At 46.7% G+C, this 19802-nt stretch overlaps 1 protein-coding gene across 3 annotated transcripts in view; it reads right to left on the reverse strand.

The window, feature by feature from the left end:
- Positions 1-19802, reverse strand: part of PACSIN2 (protein kinase C and casein kinase substrate in neurons 2) — a 72851-nt gene that overhangs the window by 36982 nt on the left and 16067 nt on the right. Inside the window, exon 1 of one of the 3 annotated variants that reach the window (XM_063446707.1) lies at positions 12594-12678. The exons of the other annotated variants lie outside the window; for them this stretch is intronic. The gene's annotated coding sequence lies outside the window, so the exon portion shown is untranslated. Of the gene's footprint in view, positions 1-12593; positions 12679-19802 lie in introns of those variants that run through there. 3 annotated transcript variants of the gene reach the window in all.

Here is a 19802-nt window from a genome sequence, read left to right on the forward strand (position 1 = left end):
ATACCTGGCACCGGTAACAAGGGGCACACCCAATAATTAGACTTTATTGAATACTGTCGGGTAAATACACAGGGTTAGCAGACGATACAGGCAAAAGGAGCCAAGGATGAAAGGGAGGTACAGTAACAGAAAAACTATTCATTAAATTGGGGTGTGCAAATAAATATATATATACACACATATATACACACAAAAATAGAAAATAATCTTGCACTCCATATAATGAAAATGTACTTGCCCGGTGCTTGTCAAGCGAAGTATAGAAAAAGATCATCCAGATAGCACTCTCAGGACTATATAGTAAAACTTAACTTTTAATAAAAAAAAAAAAAAGACGTTTCAGTCTGTTATACACAGACTTTCATCAGGACTAGAAGTAGTAGTCCTGATGAAAGTCTATGTATAACAGACTGAAACGTAGATTTTTTTGTAAGATTTACTAAAAGTTAAGTTTTACTATATAGTCATGAGAGTGCTATCTGGATGATATACATACACACACACACACACAATTCTGGGCTCCATAACCAACAAAAGCGATGCAGGTTGTGGTGTGCTGCATTTATAGGATGCCACTATGGCGAAAGTAACCTCTCCAGAGGCTCCTGGAGGAGCCTGCTGGCCAGACTCTTGACCCAGGACTATGGGCCCTGTAAAAGCCATAGGAAGAGACTTGGTTCGTGCCATTTTCTCATGCTGTTCAGGAACCAAACAGACGCACAAACTATGGACCTCCCGGGAGCATGTTAAGCCCCATCATCACCTCTTAACGATTCTAATTGCAGTGTTCTAATTGTTCGTCTGGGTGGCCACAGTTCGTATGAACGACCACGAGGCGGCGGCCGTCTTGTTCCCGCAAACGCAGGCAGCGGTGTTTAGTAGTCAAGTTCATGGAACTGAAATCGGACACGGAAACTCCCAAACACCGCTGGACTTCCATCATAGCCTGCGTTAGTTTCTACACCACCTGGAAGGGCACTGTTCAGTAGAATCGTTCGTCTGGATGAGGGGTATGACTTGACAACGTTCAGCAGTTTGTTCATTTTTAAACTACCGAACTTGACCGACCGCTACCACTTTTTCCCTGGAACGGTTATGGGCATAGGTCCATGTGTGCGGTTGGTCAAATTAGGACTTCCCAGCATTAAGCCTCGGCTCATTGCTATACTGCTCTTTGAAATACTAGACAGCGATACTCTCTTGGAAGAAAGGTCTTCCCACTGGGAGCTGGATCCAGGTGTTTGGTCCAGGGTGGGAAGGGACAGCGAGACCCCAGCCAATCTGCGGCGGCTACAGTGGTTTTGGTGTCCGGTGCAGTGCTTATGGTACTCTGTGAGCATATAGAAGCATGTTTGGCAGAGGTACCCAGTCGGGGTACCAGGCGGTCCGCCACAGTAACCATTAGAGAAAAAAAAAGTTTAAACAAATTATATACATTAGGTACAGGCCACTTCAGCTTATTGAAGTGCACGGTCCCGGTCATGCTTAGTGCTGCAATGTAAATCATGTTTTTGAGAAACTGCAATGATTACAGAGGCACTTCCTGCTTGTTAGTCGACTTTTGGTCTCATGACGCTCTCACACACACTGTAGGAGGACATCCAGCATCAGTCTAAACCCCATAGGAACGAATTGCAGCAATGCTTTCCTATGGGGAGGGCCTAATAAGCTTGCATCATTCACTGTGCATGCGCATTAGCCCCCCATCGCTGCTAGGATCTTTATTAACCCTTACACTGCCGGGAACGGGTGGAGGGTAGTATAGTGCAAGGAATACAGGTTTGTATTCATAGCATTATAGTATCGCTTTAAAATAAGTCACAGGTGATTTACCATATATGGTGGTCCTGTAACCACATTCAGCCATTCTGGCTGTTCGCAGAGGACACTATCGCAAGTCCTAAAAACAGAAAACACTTACACCAAGTCTAGGTCTAGGTCTGTTGCTCTTAAATATTGACAAATTTCCTAAGTGGGAGGTTATTCTGGTATTTCATACTTTAATTGCAGCCTTGACACTATTAGCACGGGCCTGGAAGTCAGTGGAGGCTCCCTCAAGACACACCTTAATGCAACAAATCTCTATCAACCTAGACACCAACAGGGCAATTACACAATCTTTGGGAGAGTCAAAGAGGTGTGGGATACTTCTATATACACACACACCTACATTGGATCAGCCACCAGACCTGCCATTCATTATGACCGATCCCACCGAATGGTCGAGCGACTGACCGACTTATAACAAGCAAACCATCTTACTAACCTATTCATACTTGCCTCCCAAGACGTCATAGGCGAACACGGCGAACCCCCGTTTATCCGCCTTTTTCTGGCATATTGAATTGTATATAGTTGAAGACAAGGCACAAATGAGTTGTTTAGACTGTATGGCTCCAAGCTCATGCACATGAGTGACCTATCTAGGGACTCTCCACAGGGTTCTCAACCAAACTCCTCTCTACTATGGGAAACCCTTGACAACACATAGATGACACGTTAGTCCACTAAGGATGTGGCAACCACCTGGGGACTACTTTGTTGTATATAGAACGGGAGTTTACAAACCGATTGGAATTGATATAAAGCTATAAATATGTCCTTAAACGATGTTGTTTGGCTAACCTCTACAGTATTCCCGCATAGCAGGCGATCCATGAATGCTCCTGACAAACAAGGGTTAGAGTTTACAAAAGAATCAAATAAATAAACAAAATATTACGTTGGAGCATAGTGAGTGTCCAATCGGAATTTGCTCATAGAATGCCTATTGTGTACAGTATTGCACTAGGTTTTTTTTTGGTTTTTTTTCTTCTCCTTAGTGGAACTACCCTCATAAACTACACGTTGTTTTAACAAGCCTGTATTCTACCTTCTGCACTGGATCTAAATACATAAGAATATATAAAAATATCTTTAAAAAAAAAAAAATCTATATATTTATTTTATTAAATTTAATTTGTTTACTATTATTTATTATATTTTTAATTAGTTTCGTGTGGGGTTTTTCCTTTGGTCCATGAAGCCGTTGATCACCCAGATACCAAACACTGCGTTACAAATAGAAATAAGCAAATAAAAGGCAGTTGTCATTTGAACCACTCCAGCAAGGTTTCTATAAATGCTGTGTTCGTTTTCTCTGATTAGCCAAGCACCAGGCAGTGATGGTGAAGATGGTCACTTGGCAGTCAGAGCGGACAGAGTTCCAGTGAAGACAAAGGATGAATTAAAGGGAGGGTATGGCAAAGGCCCAACAACAGCGAATTAACCAGGTTTCAGAACAACTCTATAAACACAGGCAGAACAATAGGGTGACTGTTATGGCTTAATCTCCCAAAATATTAGCAAGAATTGGCTGCAGTGAGGGCGAAGAGCCTGTTTATCAAAACACACAGGAATGGATTTGATCCTTTAAAACATATTTAGAACAAAAACACGTTCCACAGCAGATGCCTCGGCCTGTGATGGTTTGAGTAGAAACAAATGAAACTAAAACACACAGAAAATCCAGTTTATTTACAAGGTCCATAAATTAAATTTGTCCAGAATGCCCAAAGTGATAAATGGGCCTGTCATAAGGATCCCAAGCAGGTATTTTATTGAAAGCCCAACACAATCAGAATATACTATAGCACTGATCAACTCTATTTAGAGCGGCCTTTTATTGTGGCCAGCGTAAGGCATACCTGTGCAACAATCACGCTGTCTAATCAGCATCTCGATATGCCACACCTGTGCAATAATCACGCTGTCTAATCAGCATTTCGATAGGCCACACCTGTGCAATAATCACGCTGTCTAATCAGCATCTCGATATGCCACACCTGTGCAATAATCACGCTGTCTAATCAGCATTTCGATAGGCCACACCTGTGCAATAATCACACTGTCTAATCAGCATCTCGATAGGCCACACCTGTGCAATAATCATGCTGTCTAATCAGCATCTCAATATGCCACACCTGTGCAATAATCACGCTGTCTAATCAGCATCTCAATATGCCACACCTGTGCTATAATCATGCAGTCTAATCAGCATCTCGATATGCCACACCTGTGCAATAATCACGCTGTCTAATCAGCATCTCGATATGCCACACCTGTGCAATAATCACGCTGTCTAATCAGCATCTCGATATGCCACACCTGTGCAATAATCATGCTGTCTAATCAGCATCTCGATATGCCACACCTGTGCAATAATCACGCTGTCTAATCAGCATATCGATATGCCACACCTGAGCAATAATCATGCTGTCTAATCAGCATCTCGATATGCCACACCTGTGCAATAATCATGCTGTCTAATCAGCATCTCGATATGCCACACCTGTGCAATAATCATGCTGTCTAATCAGCATCTCGATATGCCACACCTGTGCAATAATCACGCTGTCTAATCAGCATCTCGATATGCCACACCTGTGCAATAATCATGCTGTCTAATCAGCATCTCGATATGCCACACCTGTGCAATAATCATGCAGTCTAATCAGCATCTCGATATGCCACACCTGAGCAATAATCATGCTGTCTAATCAGCATCTCGATATGCCACACCTGTGCAATAATCACGCTGTCTAATCAGCATCTCGATATGCCACACCTGTGCAATAATCATGCTGTCTAATCAGCATCTCGATATGCCACACCTGTGCAATAATCATGCTGTCTAATCAGCATCTCGATATGCCACACCTGTGCAATAATCATGCTGTCTAATCAGCATCTCGATATGCCACACCTGTGCAATAATCACGCAGTCTAATCAGCATCTCGATATGCCACACCTGTGAGGTGGATGGATTATCGGCAAAGGAGAAGTGCTCACTAACACAGATTTAGACAGATTTGGGAACAATATTTGAGAGAAATAGCAAATAAAGGCAGTGTACATAGAAAAAGTCTTAGATCTTTGAGTTCAGCTCATGAAAAATGGGGCAAAAACAAAAGTATTGCGTTTATAATTTTGTTCAGTGTACATGGAGAGCAAGGCATCGTGAAGTAAAATGGGAATAAAATTTAAATATTGCTCTATAAACAAATATAGCATGTAATCTTTCTAAAAATACCTAGTGACCTTGAACACAGCGGGGGATTTATCAAATGTTCTAACCAAGTGTGTTTAAAAAAACAAAAAAACAACAAAAAAATTTTTTTACAAAAATTCTAAATAGCATATTTTTTCTCAAAGATTACCATTTTGCAAAAGACCACTTAATTTGGAGTCGCACAAAAAATAAAGTTATAGAAAATCTTTTTTCAGGGGTTGGGGAGGGGACATGACAAAGATTGATAAATATGTTGCATTGCTGAACAAAATGGAGAATATTCACAAATTCGGATTTGGTGCACAATAAGCAACAGACAAATATCAGACAGCTTAAATAAACTGCATAGAAGAAGGGGGGGGGAATCTCCAAATGTGTCTGAAAGATTTTCAAAAATCGCCCCCATTGTATTTTTGAAACATGTTAAAAGAATAGTTAAAGAAACATTTTCCGGTATAAAGTTAATCCGTAGAGTAAACATTTACATACATTTTAAGGCGGAGGGAGCCCTGGAGAATGCTGGGATAGATGTTCTTAACACAAATCCAAAGAGGTGACTTTAAGGGAGAGGGGCATTAACTGTTCCCAAAGACCTCGTACAGCATTTCTAGTCAGTGACCCTTGGCCAACGGGTGCAGTCAATGACCAGGGGTTCAAGCATTACATTCGGCACATGTAAACCTTTCAGGAGGTGAAATACCTAGAGAATGGAAATGCAATGATGTAATATCCTTTATCTAATTTCTGAATATATTGCCACAATAAACAGTAGATACATAGCAAACACGCATAACGACGGTAACAGAAGGAGTGACGGTGCGCAGGGTTAGATTTAGGGAGGAATCAAACGAACGCAGGAATGTTCAATGGAAAGGGTTCGTAGTAAAACGTCAGCGGAAATCACAGTTGCGTCACCCAGGAAAGTGAATGGTAAGTTTTAGCATGCTTGCTGACGGCACAAGCATCATATTTGTCAATTGCCGACAATAAAATGCTTTGCCTCCCCGTGAGAATGGTCTAGCAAAGAAGCTTTTCAGAATTATTTTACTAAATATTATGTTTGTTTCACCAAGCCAAAAAAAAAAAGTGAGGATGGGGGGGGGGGGGGGAAATCCACGGCTGTAGGACATACCAGGATTACAGCGCTAAGGACTATGGCGGAGCTTTACAAAGACAGCAATGCTACTCCATAGACCAGGTCACTCTCTGAATAAAAAAATAAAATATATATATATAACTAATATAATAAAAAAGCACTTTTCCACAAGACAATACCCACATATATATTTATGAAATCCTATCTGCATTACACATGCCAGCAGGAGACACCGATAATTTAAAGCCTCTTTCCAGACAGACAATTGGATTCAGGCTTTTTATAATGAATTGCAGGATATTAGCAGAAGTGTGGTATGTGAGGTTGTCTATTTCGTTTCTCAGACACTGCGCTGGTCACATGACAAGGCTTGGGATGACAATTCCTTAAAGGGATATTAATAACCAAAACAACCTTCGCTTAAGGAAGCAGTGTTGGTGTATAGAACATGCCCCTGCAGTCTCGTTACTCAATTCTCTGCCATTTAGGAGTTAAATCCCTTTGTTTATGAACCCTAGTCACACCTCCCTGCATGTGACTTGCACAGCCTTCCATAAACACTTCCTGTAAAGAGTCAGCTAATGTTTACACTTCCTTTATTGCACATTCTGTTTAATTTAGAATATCTTATCTCCTGTTCAGTTAATAGTCTTCAAGGCTAAGTGACAACTTTCTGATAATGCTACAAATCGTAATTTTTATTTTCTAAACAAAATAAATAAATAAAAAATACCCCAATTGTTCTTCGTTCAGTTGTAGCACATGATGGATAGACCAGAGAGATGTACTTTCCTGAGTAGACATGATGGGAGGCATAATCATAGTGCCCTATACATATGCACAGTTTCTTGGGGGGTGGGGGGGGGTCGTCACCCTGCCACAGAAGCACAGGCTTGCAGCACTCTACTAAGGCTCCTTCGAGAAAGAGTCACAACCCAGGCTCTCCTTAACCTCCCCTCTCCTTCATGGGCGTAGGTACCACCATCTCAACACACAGGCGCCTATCAGTTCAGGGCTATCAACATCAAGACCATAGGCCCTAGTACTAGTTGACATATGCTAGCGCAAATCTATACGGGTGTGAGGGGTGCAGGAGACTGGGGAACTAAACCACAAAGCCACTACCCTGTGCTAGCCCAACCAGGTCCCCCAGGTGGCACTAAGCCAAAATGTATCCTACAAGGGACAATATGATGCATTGAACCGGGTGTACCCAATATGTTGACTCATGTACCTCTTTATCATTTATCCACATCATAACAAAATGTTTTTTCAAAAAACAAAAAAACATCCCCTCCTCCACCCCCCCAAATTTAAGCCCTGCACTCACAGTACTCCTGGACAGCAGCAATGAATAAAGTACTCATCAGCCCCAATGGCCATCGGAGTGACACTAAAAACCTCCAGGTAATTAAATGTGCGCAGGGATTAATGTTTTTACAAATACCAGTTAAATAATACAGGGATATGTGACTAGAATAATGTTGCGATTCTTCTATACATTAAGTTCACGTGGGGTGAATTGAAATACTCGATATACATGGTCTAGCTGAATCAGTCGCCATTTCAAGGTGGGAGCTGGGATCCCCATCACCTAATACAAGCTACCAAGGTTTCCTGGTGCGGAAGCTGTTACTATGTTCTACAGAAACCAATTATTGTGATAACACAGTCTGTAAAGTGTTATATAATTAAGTATCAAAAGGATGTTTAACAAGATTGTCATGACCAGATCAGACCCAGTGAATCATCTGATCAAGCCAGTTTTTAGGTTAGTTTTTATTGTTTTAGAATATCAGCAAGCTTATCTTGATCTCACTTATTTTTAGGTTCAATTTATCACTACCCACATAGACCAGATTCGCAAGATTTGGTCATAGTCCACGTAAAAGTTTAAAAATAAATTAAAAAGTAATCCCCACAATGCGGCTAAAGCATTGTTACCCACTCCATGATAACCCTTCTCCACCATCCATTAAGGCAGGGTTCCACAAATCCCAGGTTGCCATGGCGACTAGGAATTTTGTCCTGGAACCTGGGTATTTGTCGGGCCGCTGAGGGTGAATACAGGCGGCCTGCAGTGATGCTGGGACCTGGGATATGACTGACATCACTCCGGCCCACAGCATCACTAAACGGCACACGATGCAGCAGAGGAATAAGAGCTTAAACATGATCAGACACCCAACTGGACCCCAAGGAAAGCCAACCTACTCCAACTCATTGAAAGGACCTGAATCGCAATAAGAAAAAAAATAAAAAAACATTTGTGAGTTTTAGTCAGTGAGTGAATAGGTGTGTGTCTGAGTGTTTGTTTGCGAGTCAGTAAGTGTCTGACATTGTGTTTAGAAGATCCCCCTTAAATCGAATGGGAACGCTGTTTTTACTCCCCCCGCCCCCTCCATGGCAGAGTTAATTAATCTTGATAAACTGAGCTAATGCAATGCTTACCCATAGTAAAGCATTGGGAGGTTATTGCACATATCAGATCAATGCATCTCTATGGGGAACATTCAGTGCCTCCATGTAGAGACGCTCTATGTAGGTGTCCCCTCTACTGGCCATCTGAGTGACTGCCACTAGAGATGTTTCTAGGCAGCAATGTAAACACGGCCTTTTCATTAAAAAGTCTGCAGGCACAGGATAGAGACACCACAACCACTACTTTAAGCTGCAGTGGTTTTGGTGACTTTAGTGTCCCAGTAAGAATGGTATTTGTCTCATTGAAAATTAAGCTTTGTTTAAATTAAAATAAATAAAAACCCTGGCTGCTTACATTTAGCTGGATCCTAGATTTCAAGCCCCATATTAAGGAACTGATTAACAGGGCAGCATCGATAAGAATTAAGGAAGAGATTCGGTTCTCACACATATCTCCCATCTGGTCTCCATGGGTACAAGGAGTGGACAACTGAGCCACAGCATCCTCTCTATTGATAATGTGGTTATCTTTCCCTACCTCCCCTCACCAAGATATGTTCACTGCTCATTATAATATATATATATATATATATATATATATATATATATATATATATATATATATATATATATATATATATATATATATATACACATATACATATACGATGTGCCATTAATTTGCTACTTCATTACTGCTTTTTAGATCTCGCACGAGTGTGGCTTCCACTAAACAAGATGAAGTTATATGTTTGCAAGTTGCTTCCTTTTGATGTACTATGCTCATGCTTTAAGCATTTCACGTACTGTGAGATTTCCAATTACGCCCATGTCTTCTGTACATCTCATTGTGAAAAATTTTAATTAAAATTCCATCCCTTGCTTGTCATATACACAACCTTAAGCAACACACTTTCTTCTGAAAAGGCACAGGCAAGGCACTTCATGCAAATTAGCTTGCTTTTACTGTAACAGGGTGGTGCAACGCGAGTGTAAAAGGGATATCCAAGCCTTTGCCTTTGGAGGGGAGGAGGTGGGCCAGATGAGCTCTGTAGTCCCAAGAACAGTTTTGCTTTAATAAAAAGGCAATTTTAACATCATAGCTGCATTTACAGAAAAGCACACACGGCATTGGATTCTAGTTAACTTGTATCACAACCTTCGGCTGATATGCATACCATTTGTGAGTTTGCCCTTTGATTTTAATGCTGCCCAGACTTGTGTGCCCAATGGTAATAAGTAAGTTTGCCTAAATATAAAAGGACTCATGGTCTACTAGCTGACAGCACACAGTCCGATCTACAAACAGAATCTCTTGTTTAGGTTTCTGATCTATAAAACAGACAATGTCTCCGTGGCTTGCTATAAAAGCGCCAGAGGTTTCTAGCTAAATATCCAAGTCCTGTGGAAGTGTGTTATTTTAAGGCCTTCTGTTTGTGGAACAGCCACACACTGTTTGTCCATCAGACAGATTTGGAATAAAATAAAACATAACAATTTAGTAGATACGCCCCCCAAAAACTAAGATAAGCATGTCATTTGTTTTGCATTTTTTGGTGGATATGTGAAATATTGTCTGTTGCCTTTGCAAGCCCTCTTCTAACCCCGCACAGACTTTCTGTGGTTGTCCAATCACAGCCGTCCCAATGCAGCTCAATGAGAAGTATTTATAAGGCAGGTGCTCTGGGAAACTGCTGCCTCTGAGTTTAGCTTCACTGAGCTAAACAAACCAGGAAGTAACAGGACTGTTGTCTGATTGACAGCCAGCAAGGCGTAACTAGGTTAATTTATAAAACTAAAATGTTTACTGAAAATTAGCAATTTTTGTAAAAAGGGGGAAAAAAATAAAACAAATCTGGAGTGTCCCTTTACCAACACACTACCATATAAAAGGAATTCTTGATTATTCTGCAAATGATGGATGTTCACTTTTCCGTAAGCGAGCACAGATAGAAGGTCCCTGTTTAAACCCCAAGACCACTCGCCGCTATTTCCATCCGCTCCTTATCACACAGGTCCTGTTCCTCCAGTAACGGAGCAGGGGCACCAACAAATATATTTACAGATATCAGCTTTGTGGCATTCATTTGTTTTTAAGGATAAAACCCAACTGAAACCTTGCTTTGTTTTATTCAGACCCGCAAACTCTATGTATAAACAAGCTTTGCGAAGAGTCCGTGCATCGGGCTGTGATAAGGAAACACACAGCAAACTATTTACATGAAATCCTCAGAATAAAATGATATACAGAGCATTCATAAACAGAAAATAAAGCCGACAGTGAAAAGTTCACGTTTTCCTAAAATGAGACTGTTAAATATTTAGCCTTAAATGCTTCGAATATGAAATGAAAAGGGAAAGAAGGAAAGGCCGGGAGGTCAGGTGGATATCCTACTTCCTTACTTATCTTGTAGCAGGACAGGCTCTCCCAAAACAACGTGATTAGGGGCGCACCGGCCGGATCACTAAGACTAAAACCAAAGCTATCAGGAGTCATGAAAGATTGCCGGCACGCGAAGACGTAAAGAAATCAAACGGCTAAATTCTTTGGAGGGATGGGGGGGGGGGGGGGGGGGAATAAATAAATGGAGACAAAATAATGCAACCATCTTTAGGGAACACAGCGTAGGACAGTAGATAAGGTACTGAGGCACTTTTATCTTGAGAGTTTCAGTTCGAGATTAAAAATAAATTAAAAAAAAAAAAAAACGCAAAGTTATATATTTTAGAAAAATGCCTATTAGATATTTTAAAAAAACATGTCCAACAAGACTCACATTAAAGAAGAATTTAAACAGGAATTGGTAGATAGGTTACTGCTGAATTGCGGTTCCAGGTTCTTACATCCTAGCAGGATATTTACATGTGAATGAATTAAAATGTCTGTCTTGTTTCCTATTGTACAGCGCTGCAGATTTTGTTGGTGCCATATAAATTGTAATTGAGTGCCCATCCCACAATTGTATGTTTATGAATGAGAGGCTGGTAGAACCTAAATATGAAAAGATGTAATATTTATTTTGAACAGGGTACAATAAAGTTACAACTATTAAACTCAACAACTTCAGCGCACGTATATAGAGACCCCTATTAATGCGTTTGAGATCTAGACATTTTGCTGGTGGTCCCATGTATCTGGGACACGGCTTTCATTTCTTAAAGAGAATAAGATATTCCTTACACTGACAAACAAGCAATTGTAACACGGTTTGCGTCTTCCCACGCAGGAAACAGATAATCACATGCGTTTATTTTAATGAACTCCAAGGGAATACAGAATCCTATTTATACAATGAATTAACACCTCCAAACAATGGCAGATGGATCTTCCAACCAATTCACCTTCAGAATGCAGCAAAAATAAGTGGCCAGGGAACGCAGGCATGTGAAACAAACACACACTGAATTTGCAAATGAGTCATTGATTTCTGGGGCATAATAAAGATTAACAAGATTTACTCGCTGCAGCAAGAAAGAGAAGAAAATACAAACACTACTTAAATAACCACTACAGAGCTAAACATACAGTTTGTGATTCACTACGACCTCACAAGATATTGACAAAGAAAAGGAATCTCACAAAAACAAACAAATACAAATCTGTAAGAGAAACAATCATCCAAGATCATATCGTTAAAATATTGAGGTTTCAAAACACAATTAGAATGCAATGTAACCTGCGGTGCTTCACAGATAAAATATATAGTAATAAATAACACCATTCATTGCCAGGTTACTTGAATAAAAACCAAATTATGGATAGTGAGAATTCCATCAAGTACTATCTAGTGGGAAGATATTAAATGCTAGGACTGCGCAGTCCCTCACCCTGACCCGAGCTCTGGGAAGGGCTGATAGATCCACAGATACAATGTATATTAAAAACAGAGCGGTGAGTATGGATGGGATGATACCAGCTCCCTCTGGGAACAGAGAATCAGATAATGGATCTCTTTTCCAGACAGGGAACTTGCTGTGGATGGGAATGGCACAGAGTCAGTGAGGACCCCCAGCAGAGTACTTACAGAGCCCCAGCATGGCTAGGAGCCACTCTTGGCATTATTAGCAGTCTGTCTGCAGGTACCTGGACTCCACGCACAGCAGCTGTGACCTTTCTGTCCACAGCACGAATCTATCAGTACATGTCATTTTCTGTGAGCTGCTCACAGCCTGGGATATAGGCGTCCCTGCAGCACACATTGCTGCTCTCAGCCCCCTCTCTCGGTACTGTGCATGTTTACACATTGCAGAACTGGCTTGTCCAGAGAGCTGACAATCAACGCCACACAACCACCAGCCATGCCCTTTATGCCTTCAACCTGGCCAGTCAAGGCATTGCGTCAACCAGCGTCATGTTAGAAAAACAGATATTTCATTACATTCCTGCCAACAACCCAGCCACGGGTTCAGATCATGAATCAGATGATATACTTGAACCTCATATTTGTGTCCAATGAGTTTCTCTTGTTCAGATAAACCATAACTGCACGGTGCCGAGGTCCAGGTATAAAATGCTGAATGCTCACCGACACCCTTCCAAACAATGAAAATAAAATCTAAAATTGAAAGAGGAGGTTACTGTGTGATTCAGAATGTCTGTCAATTGGTGAATACATTCTGCACTAAATAAAATCCACCTTATGTACGTTAAGCGTCAGACATTGAGGTCAAGGTCGAAGCAACTTTCTTTCAGATGCCGTTCACTCTTCCCTTATTGCATCAGAGAGAACGTGAAGGTTTGATTGCAGTCATATGGAAAGTCACCCGCACCCGGAACTGTAAACACAGCTTCCACAGAGAGGACTTTGTTCTGTATTTACAAAATGAAGAAGACGGTGTATAGAGCACTGTGGCTCCCAGGACCTAAATAAAAGGATTGCTTTTTTAGGAAAAACAGGATGACATGAAATAATAGGATGAGATAAAATAATAACGAGGGGCTTCGGTCATCAGGCAAAATAAACAGACAGACACCATAAAAGCAACAGCATACTCCATGTATGGCGACTAGATTAAAAGGTGCAGAAATTAGCCAACAAGCTGTGAAAGGGTTAAAAAGTCACGGAGGACACATTAACCTTCACGCAGGCATTGATTGGATCTGTACATATATCACATAAACTGCCCTAGTCATCTTAGACGGCAAAGGCTATTTTTGGCAAGGTAACAAACAATTCTGGAAAACTGGAATCTAAAACCAAAAGGGGTAAATAAAGAGACTGCGACGCCAGCTGCCCTTCGCATGGGTAGTATTACTGGTGGATAAAAGGCAGATGGTTTCCGCCAGCCTTTCACGCGATCAATATAGATCAATTCTGTTTCATATTTCCATGTGTGAGCAGAATGATAGAATTATCTGTGTAAAATCCACTTCCTACCGCGGCTCTATTCTCACAGCTCTGAAAGTACGTGCTCTGTCGGTATTAGAGATTTAACCAGCTCTACGATAGGAGGTAACAGATTGGTGTTAAAACAACATATCGTCATGGACATCATATTTAAATTGCACTTGACATGAAAAAAAACAAGGTGGTATTTTAATAGACATTAACATATTTAAGATTTTAGTGAATACTTTCCAGCCAACAGAATGAGATATGGCAGTCTAACCCTCGCCCCAGTCCACGAAGCTCAGCTGTCGTCCCATAACCACAGCCGTCGTCCCATAACCCCAGTCCACAAAGCCCAGCCGTCGTCCCATAACCCCAGTCCACAAAGCCCAGCCGTCGTCCCATAACCCCAGTCCACAAAGCCCAGCCGTCGTCCCATAACCCCAGTCCACAAAGCCCAGCCGTCGTCCCATAACCCCAGTCCACAAAGCCCAGCCGTCGTCCCATAACCCCAGTCCACAAAGCCCAGCCGTCGTCCCACACCCCCTAGTCCACAAAGCCCAGCCGTCGTCCCATAACCCCAGTCCACAAAGCCCAGCCGTCGTCCCACACCCCCTAGTCCACAAAGCCCAGCCGTCGTCCCACACCCCCTAGTCCACAAAGCCCAGCCGTCGTCCCACACCCCCTAGTCCACAAAGCCCAGCCGTCGTCCCACACCCCCTAGTCCACAAAGCCCAGCCGTCGTCCCACACCCCCTAGTCCACAAAGCCCAGCCGTCGACCCACACCCCCTAGTCCACAAAGCCCAGCCGTCGTCCCACACCCCCTAGTCCACAAAGCCCAGCCGTCGTCCCACACCCCCTAGTCCACAAAGCCCAGCCGTCGTCCCACACCCCCTAGTCCACAAAGCCCAGCCGTCGTCCCACACCCCCTAGTCCACAAAGCCCAGCCGTCGTCCCACACCCCCTAGTCCACAAAGCCCAGCCGTCGTCCCACACCCCCTAGTCCACAAAGCCCAGCCGTCGTCCCACACCCCCTAGTCCACAAAGCCCAGCCGTCGTCCCACACCCCCTAGTCCACAAAGCCCAGCCGTCGTCCCACACCCCCTAGTCCACAAAGCCCAGCCGTCGTCCCACACCCCCTAGTCCACAAAGCCCAGCCGTCGTCCCACACCCCCTAGTCCACAAAGCCCAGCCGTCGTCCCACACCCCCTAGTCCACAAAGCCCAGCCGTCGTCCCACACCCCCTAGTCCACAAAGCCCAGCCGTCGTCCCACACCCCCTAGTCCACAAAGCCCAGCCGTCGTCCCACACCCCCTAGTCCACAAAGCCCAGCCGTCGTCCCACACCCCCTAGTCCACAAAGCCCAGCCGTCGTCCCACACCCCCTAGTCCACAAAGCCCAGCCGTCGTCCCACACCCCCTAGTCCACAAAGCCCAGCCGTCGTCCCACACCCCCTAGTCCACAAAGCCCAGCCGTCGTCCCACACCCCCTAGTCCACAAAGCCCAGCCGTCGTCCCACACCCCCTAGTCCACAAAGCCCAGCCGTCGTCCCACACCCCCTAGTCCACAAAGCCCAGCCGTCGTCCCACACCCCCTAGTCCACAAAGCCCAGCCGTCGTCCCACACCCCCTAGTCCACAAAGCCCAGCCGTCGTCCCACACCCCCTAGTCCACAAAGCCCAGCCGTCGTCCCACACCCCCTAGTCCACAAAGCCCAGCCGTCGTCCCACACCCCCTAGTCCACAAAGCCCAGCCGTCGTCCCACACCCCCTAGTCCACAAAGCCCAGCCGTCGTCCCACACCCCCTAGTCCACAAAGCCCAGCCGTCGTCCCACACCCCCTAGTCCACAAAGCCCAGCCGTCGTCCCACACCCCCTAGTCCACAAAGCCCAGCCGTCGTCCCACACCCCCTAGTCCACAAAGCCCAGCCGTCGTCCCACACCCCCTAGTCCACAAAGCCCAGCCGTCGTCCCACACCCCCTAGTCCACAAAGCCCAGCCGTCGTCCCACACCCCCTAGTCCACAAAGCCCAGCCGTCGTCCCACACCCCCTAGTCCACAAAGCCCAGCCGTCGTCCCACACCCCCTAGTCCACAAAGCCCAGCCGTCGTCCCACACCCCCTAGTCCACAAAGCCCAGCCGTCGTCCCACACCCCCTAGTCCACAAAGCCCAGCCGTCGTCCCACACCCCCTAGTCCACAAAGCCCAGCCGTCGTCCCACACCCCCTAGTCCACAAAGCCCAGCCGTCGTCCCACACCCCCTAGTCCACAAAGCCCAGCCGTCGTCCCACACCCCCTAGTCCACAAAGCCCAGCCGTCGTCCCACACCCCCTAGTCCACAAAGCCCAGCCGTCGTCCCACACCCCCTAGTCCACAAAGCCCAGCCGTCGTCCCACACCCCCTAGTCCACAAAGCCCAGCCGTCGTCCCACACCCCCTAGTCCACAAAGCCCAGCCGTCGTCCCACACCCCCTAGTCCACAAAGCCCAGCCGTCGTCCCACACCCCCTAGTCCACAAAGCCCAGCCGTCGTCCCACACCCCCTAGTCCACAAAGCCCAGCCGTCGTCCCACACCCCCTAGTCCACAAAGCCCAGCCGTCGTCCCACACCCCCTAGTCCACAAAGCCCAGCCGTCGTCCCACACCCCCTAGTCCACAAAGCCCAGCCGTCGTCCCACACCCCCTAGTCCACAAAGCCCAGCCGTCGTCCCACACCCCCTAGTCCACAAAGCCCAGCCGTCGTCCCACACCCCCTAGTCCACAAAGCCCAGCCGTCGTCCCACACCCCCTAGTCCACAAAGCCCAGCCGTCGTCCCACACCCCCTAGTCCACAAAGCCCAGCCGTCGTCCCACACCCCCTAGTCCACAAAGCCCAGCCGTCGTCCCACACCCCCTAGTCCACAAAGCCCAGCCGTCGTCCCACACCCCCTAGTCCACAAAGCCCAGCCGTCGTCCCACACCCCCTAGTCCACAAAGCCCAGCCGTCGTCCCACACCCCCTAGTCCACAAAGCCCAGCCGTCGTCCCACACCCCCTAGTCCACAAAGCCCAGCCGTCGTCCCACACCCCCTAGTCCACAAAGCCCAGCCGTCGTCCCACACCCCCTAGTCCACAAAGCCCAGCCGTCGTCCCACACCCCCTAGTCCACAAAGCCCAGCCGTCGTCCCACACCCCCTAGTCCACAAAGCCCAGCCGTCGTCCCACACCCCCTAGTCCACAAAGCCCAGCCGTCGTCCCACACCCCCTAGTCCACAAAGCCCAGCCGTCGTCCCACACCCCCTAGTCCACAAAGCCCAGCCGTCGTCCCACACCCCCTAGTCCACAAAGCCCAGCCGTCGTCCCACACCCCCTAGTCCACAAAGCCCAGCCGTCGTCCCACACCCCCTAGTCCACAAAGCCCAGCCGTCGTCCCACACCCCCTAGTCCACAAAGCCCAGCCGTCGTCCCACACCCCCTAGTCCACAAAGCCCAGCCGTCGTCCCACACCCCCTAGTCCACAAAGCCCAGCCGTCGTCCCACACCCCCTAGTCCACAAAGCCCAGCCGTCGTCCCACACCCCCTAGTCCACAAAGCCCAGCCGTCGTCCCACACCCCCTAGTCCACAAAGCCCAGCCGTCGTCCCACACCCCCTAGTCCACAAAGCCCAGCCGTCGTCCCACACCCCCTAGTCCACAAAGCCCAGCCGTCGTCCCACACCCCCTAGTCCACAAAGCCCAGCCGTCGTCCCACACCCCCTAGTCCACAAAGCCCAGCCGTCGTCCCACACCCCCTAGTCCACAAAGCCCAGCCGTCGTCCCACACCCCCTAGTCCACAAAGCCCAGCCGTCGTCCCACACCCCCTAGTCCACAAAGCCCAGCCGTCGTCCCACACCCCCTAGTCCACAAAGCCCAGCCGTCGTCCCACACCCCCTAGTCCACAAAGCCCAGCCGTCGTCCCACACCCCCTAGTCCACAAAGCCCAGCCGTCGTCCCACACCCCCTAGTCCACAAAGCCCAGCCGTCGTCCCACACCCCCTATGCCACAAAGCCCAGCCGTCTTCCCACACCCCCTAGTCCACAAAGCCCAGCCGTCGTCCCACACCCCCTAGTCCACAAAGCCCAGCCGTCGTCCCACACCCCCTAGTCCACAAAGCCCAGCCGTCGTCCCACACCCCCTAGTCCACAAAGCCCAGCCGTCGTCCCACACCCCCTAGTCCACAAAGCCCAGCCGTCGTCCCACACCCCCTAGTCCACAAAGCCCAGCCGTCGTCCCACACCCCCTAGTCCACAAAGCCCAGCCGTCGTCCCACACCCCCTAGTCCACAAAGCCCAGCCGTCGTCCCACACCCCCTAGTCCACAAAGCCCAGCCGTCGTCCCACACCCCCTAGTCCACAAAGCCCAGCCGTCGTCCCACACCCCCTAGTCCACAAAGCCCAGCCGTCGTCCCACACCCCCTAGTCCACAAAGCCCAGCCGTCGTCCCACACCCCCTAGTCCACAAAGCCCAGCCGTCGTCCCACACCCCCTAGTCCACAAAGCCCAGCCGTCGTCCCACACCCCCCAGTCCACAAAGCCCAGCCGTCGTCCCACACCCCCCAGTCCACAAAGCCCAGCCGTCGTCCCACACCCCCCAGTCCACAAAGCCCAGCCGTCGTCCCACAACCCCCAGCCGTCGTCCCACACCCCCAGTCCACGAAGCTCAGCCGTCGTCCCACACCCCCAGTCCACGAAGCTCAGCCGTCGTCCCACAACCCCCAGTCCACGAAGCTCAGCCGTCGTCCCACACCCCCAGTCCACGAAGCTCAGCCGTCGTCCCACACCCCCAGTCCACGAAGCTCAGCTCTTCAGTCCACAGGTGACGACTCATTCCCCCAGGCCCCCACGCACAATAACCTGTTACATTAAGCTTGAATAATCTAGGTTATATGCTTAGAATTCGTCGGTTCTATATTTGACTTAAAAAAATAAAATTAAAAAAAACCTCAGTCACACATAGGGTCAGAGGTCCACTTCAAACAAACATTAGTGGATTATTTCAAGCACTAGGACCACTTCAGTGATCATGGGGCCTGATGTTTGTATGTGCGGTATTTTACTATGAACCTCTGCATGGTCAGAGTTTAACCCCACCTGCTGGAACTCCACCTCTAGACGCATCATTGGGCCGTCACACAGCTGGAGCAAGAGTTCGGGGCTGGTAAATGTAAATTATGTGTATATTATTACATGTACCGGCTGCTAGGAACGAGGCACAGTCAGACCATTAACAAGCAGTCTCTTAGCGACAGTCTCGCTGTTACATTAGAGATCATACTTTTTAGCTGAAATAAGGAGAGGCGCAAAAAAAATTAAAATAAAAAAAGGCCCCTTTATCAAACAGATGAGAGGGTTACGGTTATAAGATATCCAGCATGGTACAGAGAGATACAGCTATAAGTGTCCTCATGAAAGGGTTTTCCGTGCAGATTACTTGTGTCCCGGGAAGGCACACAAACCTTATGGACAAAGACTGGCAGTATCACTGTCTGGGAACTTTACCGAATCACGTTGACATGACGTGACATCGACGCAGGTGGTTCAGTGGCTGCAGGTAAATGTGGGATTACCAACCTGAGCCTCCTTCAACTCCTGGCACTTCAGCCCAAGACCAGGGGAATCCTCCATAGATACACCCAATTCCCTGCAGCCTGTCAGGATTGACACTTGCAAAAAAAAAAAATAAACACCTTTGAAATGTCTTAATTTGTGGCTTTTGCAGAATATTCAGAGACATCTGCCCAGGCGAGGAAATTGTCCGGCCAAGCATATTCCCTGAACCTTCCCCCCCAGGAGTGCACACAGCTTGGAGGGGCTTTGTGTGCCTGTAATCATATTTTATTTATAAAAGTGGCGATTTTAATGGAAAGTTGGGAAGAAACACATCCATGGC

The sequence above is a fragment of the Pelobates fuscus genome, chromosome 3, assembly GCF_036172605.1.
Source record: "Pelobates fuscus isolate aPelFus1 chromosome 3, aPelFus1.pri, whole genome shotgun sequence".
Taxonomy (NCBI): Eukaryota; Metazoa; Chordata; class Amphibia; order Anura; family Pelobatidae; genus Pelobates; species Pelobates fuscus.